Genomic DNA, 6,663 nt, shown 5'->3' with positions numbered 1-6,663 from the left:
GGATATCGTAACGACAGCGCAGTTATCGCATTTCGACGGGTGAGGGCTCTTGTATGCAGTTAGGAAATTAGACTTCCAACGCAGGAAGGTGTTGCAATTGTTTAGTGTGCCGTGCTTGTGATGAAGAAATGCCATCGCACTGGGTGCGTTTGCGCTGACCGCTGACCGTGTTTGCGACACTGCGGGTCCGATACATGACTGATGACAGAGCAGCCATCTCAAATGACAGCTGCGATGCGTTGTCGTTGGAAAACACTACACACTGCTGAAGATAGTCGTCCACCGCGGCGCATCGACGCCTTGCAAGCAGCTACAGTGACCTGCCGATAATTATTTGCTGTGTGCTACATCGCCACAATGCAGGCAATGAACCGTTTTGTGGGGCCATCACAGCCCAAGAAGATATATGCATAAGCCCGCGAAAGTCGACGCTTTTTTTTTATAGTAGTGCTCAGTACATCACCAATGACAGTGCGTTGTGCGTGTTTTATTTCGCCGGTCAAGATTGTTAGTGCATCTCAGTTCCGCACCACGTCGCTGTTGCCGAAAAATAAGGATGAACACCTTCCTGGGCAGTGCCTTGCTATTTGAGGCTCGAGCCGGTTGCCTAAGGACGAAAACATATCGGAACAAATATTCGGAACTAGATGAGACATGTGCATGCTGCAGTAAAGATCCAGAAACCACTCAGGACATCCTGATGGAATGCGACGGGATCCACCCAGCGAGAACCGTAGGTAACGTGCAACTCCCAGAAGCGCTTGGTTTCAAAGTGGAAGGAAACATAAACAGATCAGCCGTAGAGATCAGCAAGAGACGATTGGAGTACTGGTGGAAAAAAAGCAGGGAAAAGATGGATACGAACTGATCTCTTAAAATCATAGGCAGCGGCACAAGGTAAATTTTTGAAAAAGAAAAATAATAATGAGAGGTATACAAAAATGCTAGATAAAGAACATGCATAGTATACCTGATTAAATCAAGCAGGTTAGGTGACTATTTGTCGCCGCCCTGTTTCAAAGGGGATGCCAATAAATCTCATCATCATCATCATCAAGTTGGGCGTGGCCCAACCATGGTGGCGCGCACAAGAGTTAAATGCCTCGCGTGGGGCGTGACCTATGGTTTTGATTGACAGGCGAACTCGTGCCAAGCTCGTACATCGCGATACCCCCCTCGAGTTGAGCTCGTGAACATGGCGGCGGCAGCAGCCTGTTTCATCGCATCCAGCGGCAGTAAGCGTCAATATGACCATCTGGACCCGTTCACCTACATGACCGACGTAGAGTTTCGTGTCATTTTTGCCTTTCCAGAACGTCAGTGTGCTGGCTGTGTGACGAGTTCGGCGAAGGCCGTCGTCTGCGGAGACAGCGTGGCGGGCAAATTGTGCTTTCCGAGCTCAGAGTGGTGTGACTAGGCTGCGGAGGAAAAGTTCGTGCGATCGCTTCAGCTCTCTGGTGTTTCAAGCACTGCTCGTCCACCCCGCCGCAGCCCCAGGCCAAGTCCGGCGTCGTCGTCGGAGTACTGGGGCACCTGCGAGCACGTGGGGTTCAACCCGGACCAACCAACCTGCGCAGGCGAAGTGGTCACATTATATTGGAAGGCTCAGAATGGACGCCGGGCTGCCTTCCGGTGCCACTGCTGCCGAAATCAGTTTTCGCAGTTACACGGTACCGCTGCACTGCACGGGCAGAGAGGCGAATGAAGTTACTTCGCCAACACGGACCGCCTCGGCCGTCCGAACGACTCTCCAGACGGCAAATGATTTGGCTCACGTACTGCCTGAGTCGCGGCGTAGACATATGGCTGTTGAAGGAGATGACCGGAGACTTGTTTCCTCTATCGGAGCACGCCATCGCCGACTAGAGAAACTGCCCCCGTAAGTTCGCGAGGGACGAGCTGTTGGCGCAAGCTCCACTCGGTATCGAGTGCCGAGTGCCTTTTTCGACGTGTGCCTTCTTCGCGGCGAAAAAAGTACAATCGAGGCCGCCTAATGTCGGGCGACAACTTTCCGCTGGGCCGCCAAAATTACGGCGGTGTTAAATCGGTGGTGGTCCATGGTGGTCCATGGTGGCCCATGGGTCTTCGGCATGTTCTGCGCGACCAGAGCGGTGCTGCGACTTTCAAGGTCGACCGACGAAAGGCGCGATGCTAGGTGCCATTATTGCAGCCAATGTTCAACCGGGGACAATTATTCATAGTGACGAATTGGCCGCATACAAAATATTGTAGCGGCAATGCGCGGAGGTTAGAAGAAGACAAAGAGGTGGCGTGGAGCGCGCGCTTGAACTGGGCGGTTGATCGTACCGGACTGGTTTTCGCCTTCGGCTGCTCCCTTCATGTGTTCTCATCTATCATCACCTGTAAATAAACCCATACCTTCGTAACAATATCACAAATTTAATGGATGCTAACGGGGCTATGCCTCAATCTGCATTGGGAGATAGTCAACCACAGCGTGAACTTTGCTGACCCCATCACGGGCGTTCACACGGAAAAAAATGTCACAGTTTCGCTCTAAGGGCAAAGCAATGAATGCGATAGCAACACAGCAATGTCATACGAAGTAAGGTGAGCGGCTTTGGTAGCAATATGAATTGTAGTAAACATGAGCTGATTAAGTAAGCAGGTGTGCTGCGGCGTAAGTAGACCGACATGAAGAGAGACTCGATAACCACGAGAAGGCGCGTGTGAAACGGTGTGTTGAGAAGCGCTTCCCGTGGGCAGCGCGTGCGAAGGGACACACCTGTAGCGCTGCACTGCCGATCCGGGCAGCATTGCATGTGTAGCGTGCGTTGGAAAATGTGGCCCGACTATTACTAACTGAATGAACAAGCTGGTGTGAGCGCGCACAAACAAAACATGAATAGATCACACTGAATGACTGCAGACAACGACTGTCAAAACGCTGGCAGCAAGCGTATGCGCCGCAGCGGGCGAAGGTACGTGCGGTCTATCGCTTCAACGGAAACTGAGCGTCGAATGCACAGCGCATAAAAGGTTAAAGCCGTGTGGAGATAAGAGACGGTGCGGGCGAGCGACGAGCGCGGTTGTTGGCAGAGTAGAAGTGCCCCCCCCCCCCGCTCCCTCCGGCGCTGGCTTCCCGCTTCCTTGCTTGTGCGTGGGAGATTGAGTGCGTTCGCTCTCCGTGATAGCGCGGGTCCCCGCACGCTTCCGCTCGGGCATACGGCGCGCGGCGAAGATTTTATCTATGCAGAACCTCACGGCGACGGCGACGCGAACAGCATAAATCCGGTTGAAGTGTCCATATAATTGCTATCGCAATAATATAGAAAGTTATTGTCAAAAAGTGAAGCGTCACCTCGTCAGCGATGGGTACAGGGTAACTGCACCGATGCTGCAGTCCCACTTGGGATGGATGTGGTGGCACTCAACGGCCACGTGCGCTGCAAAGACCCTCTCGCGTTTGTTAGAAACCATGGATCGCTCGCGCTGCCCAGTATAAAAACTCTTTCCTGCGGCTGTTAGAAGCCATCTCTCAACGCTTTGCAGTATGAAGGTGCATCGCAAAGTAAAAGAAAATAAAGCGTAGTTTTCTGAGCCTTGTATGAGTGCTTTCCGGCATACCTGAGTGCTTACACCGCAAGCAAGCGGCAAACCACTTCTGCGCTAGCCGACGCTCACTTCGTCTCGCAGCCTTCCTTTAGCGCAAGCAACGAGCCATCTGTTAAAAGCCCAGTGTGAAAACCAGGCGCACACCAATTTGTGCTCGGAAATGGGACCGCAAGCACGTAGCGAGCCGCGCCAATCCAAGACAGAGAAAGAAAGAGAAGGATGAGCGTCCCCTCGTGTATAACGCGAAACGTATTATGCTACAAATTAGCCTAATAAACATCCAGCGTACATCTTGTAAACTTTAAAATGCTTATAACGCACAATAATGTGACTAATATTATTGTACTAAATGCATTTATTTTATAACTTGCTTGTGCCTGCAATGCACTCGGTGGAACGACAAACAAGTGAAAGAGGCCACGATCATGCACCGACGGTACGATCACGTGAGGCCCAGTTCGTCGACCGCCCATATGGCAACGCCCAAGGGTTGATTGCCATCCAGAGTGAATCTAGATAAACCAATGAAACTGGAGGCGTGCCAACGGACAAACTTTGCCTTGTTACTCATCTTGGGGCGTCGCCAGAGCTCGTGAAGATCCCGAGTTTCGCCAAACTCGGCGCATTCTGCATAGCACCCCTGATTCCCTAGTCGGGTCAACTAGGGAAGACGAATTTTTAAGGAGACACCTTGCGTGCAGTGGTGTCCGGACGTGTTCTGATATCTGCTCAGACATGTAGTGAGCTGAGACTTTCAAAGTGCTCTCCCATGGAGTGGGCTTCCATATTTGGAGCCCCTGTAAATATGTAGAATAAACCCTTTTCTCTATCGCTCTTACTCCGGACGTACTCACCCCTTTGAATGAAGGATCACCGGCCTAAATGCTACCCATTCAGAACAAACTGGATGGCAGCTGTGAGATGAATCCCAACCCCGAGCCGCGAGCAACTGGATGACCGAGGTGAGATTGACCCTTCAGCCAACGCCAGTCGCCGGCATCTCGTTCACGACCAGCTGGATGGACGCGGTGAGATCGACCCTTCAGCCAACGCCAGTCGCCGGCATCTGGTTCGCGATCAACTGAATCGCCGTGGTTATATGGACCCTGCAGCCAACGCCAGTCACCAACAACTGATTCACGAGCGACTGGATTATAGCGGCAAGATGGAACCTGCAGCCAACGCCAACTGGTTCGCGAGTGGCTGGATGAATGCAGCGCATCATAACTGCACGGTAAAGGGTGGGTGCCTGGCTTTGCGCTTGAGTCATCGGATCATTTAGCCTAGACTTTCTAAAAACCGATGGAGCGTGTACAACTGCCCATTTTGATACTGTGGTTGTTGCGCATCCAAGCAGAAAGCAGCTTTCAGCATAGATCTGAACTAGCTACTGAATCCAGACCTCATACTTGTGTGGGAGTAATTTGGACGTTGAGACTTACCGGAATTGTAATCAGTTAAAAGGCGACCAGGATTTACGTCTTCTTGCAATTGATTCGATGCGGTGGAGCAGTACTTGGGGACTTGGTGCTACTTCTGTGTGTAGGCATTTGGTTTCTGCTATATTTCCAGGCTTCAAATTCTCTTGCGAAAACAGAATTGAACCACTGGTAGTTTTTTTTTAGTTGCATTGCAATTTGTGTGGATTTCGCTGCAAGTATTGTGGAATAGCTGAGCCAAAGCCTAAAGGAGTGACCATGGACCTCATGAGTTTGACGAGAGCTAAGCTAGCTTGTTGCGGTTGTGTGAAGAGCTCGATGTACAGGTAGAGGATGTAAATCAGAAGCCGAAATTAGAGCCATTTTAGAAAGAAACAGGGATCAGAAATACCTTGAACATTTCGGAAACTTAATTTATTATTATTATATATTTGATTTGAAAACATATACACAGGAAAGAGAAAGCGAGAAGCAAGGCTGGCAACTGCCACCAGAAGGGCACAACGCCTGCCTACTCTTCGGAAAGGACGAGAGAAACAAGGAAAGATAGGAAGGAGGGGAGGAAAGGAAGAGCGAGATGACAAATCTCAAAGAATAAAGTAAAACATACAGTAGCGCCTGCAGGTCAAGCTACTAAAGAATGTAAAATAAAAGAAATAGTTGCGGGGTAAGAAACGTGCCCCTAAGTTCGTTGCTTCTACAAAAGTAAAGAGAGCACGATGAGCTTGATCACGTCGAGACGCACAACCACTGGGGTATAAACATTCATCTAGAGTCGTACACCGCAGGCCAAGGAGATGATAGTCCCTTACTAGCGATATGCGTTGCGCACTGAAAGCGGGACATTCCAATATCAGGTGCTGAAGTGTTTCGCAGCCACGCACGACGTACACGATGGACTAGTCACACGTCCTTGTCTGTATAAACGTTCGTGCACATTAACACAGCCAACCCTTTTCTTGAGTAGTTGCGCTCTAGCGCGACGAGGCAAGCCTCGTCGCGAGCACGCGGCGGGAACGTTCCATTTGCGACGCGCTGGTCTGGATGCTGCTTGAGTAGGTGACGACGAATCAGCAGGCGAGCGTCATCAAGCTTGCACAAAATTTCAGGGCAAGCACAGTCGTTATGAGTGCAAGTTGAAGCCAGTCGATCAGCCTCTTCATTTCCGGCGATCCCTACGTGCGAAGGTATCCATTGAGCAACCAGAGATACCCCATGTGATAAAATTTTGTTGGCAGAGTCAGTAATGCTGCGCACAATTGGGCTGACTGCAATCTGCTGGCGCGGGAGTCCGTAAATATGACAATCTTCGGCGGTGTGGTTAACTCTCTTGCACGTATTTCAGTGCACATTAATTGCTGCTAGCTCCGCAGTTGTTGACGAGGCTGGATGGGGTATATGGAATATACGTCGTACTTGAGTTGAAGGGCAGAAAAAAGTTGCAGAGGCGCCTTGACCGTCGCTGTGTACAGATGCATCTGTAAATACTTGAAGGTAATCTGGAAATTCCTCGAACATGTGCGACTGAGCCAATTGGAAATGGCCGAAACAGGCATATCAGACTTTTTGTGTATGTCAGGGATTGCAAGGTAAATGGGCAGCGCGTGTTTGGTGATATCTAGCGGCGGCGAAGGCGTAAATGAAGCAT

Source organism: Dermacentor silvarum, chromosome 1 (assembly GCF_013339745.2).
Source record: "Dermacentor silvarum isolate Dsil-2018 chromosome 1, BIME_Dsil_1.4, whole genome shotgun sequence".
In the NCBI taxonomy this organism is placed as follows: Eukaryota; Metazoa; Arthropoda; class Arachnida; order Ixodida; family Ixodidae; genus Dermacentor; species Dermacentor silvarum.
The sequence above is the reverse complement of the archived record's forward strand: the minus strand, read 5'-3'. Positions refer to the sequence as shown.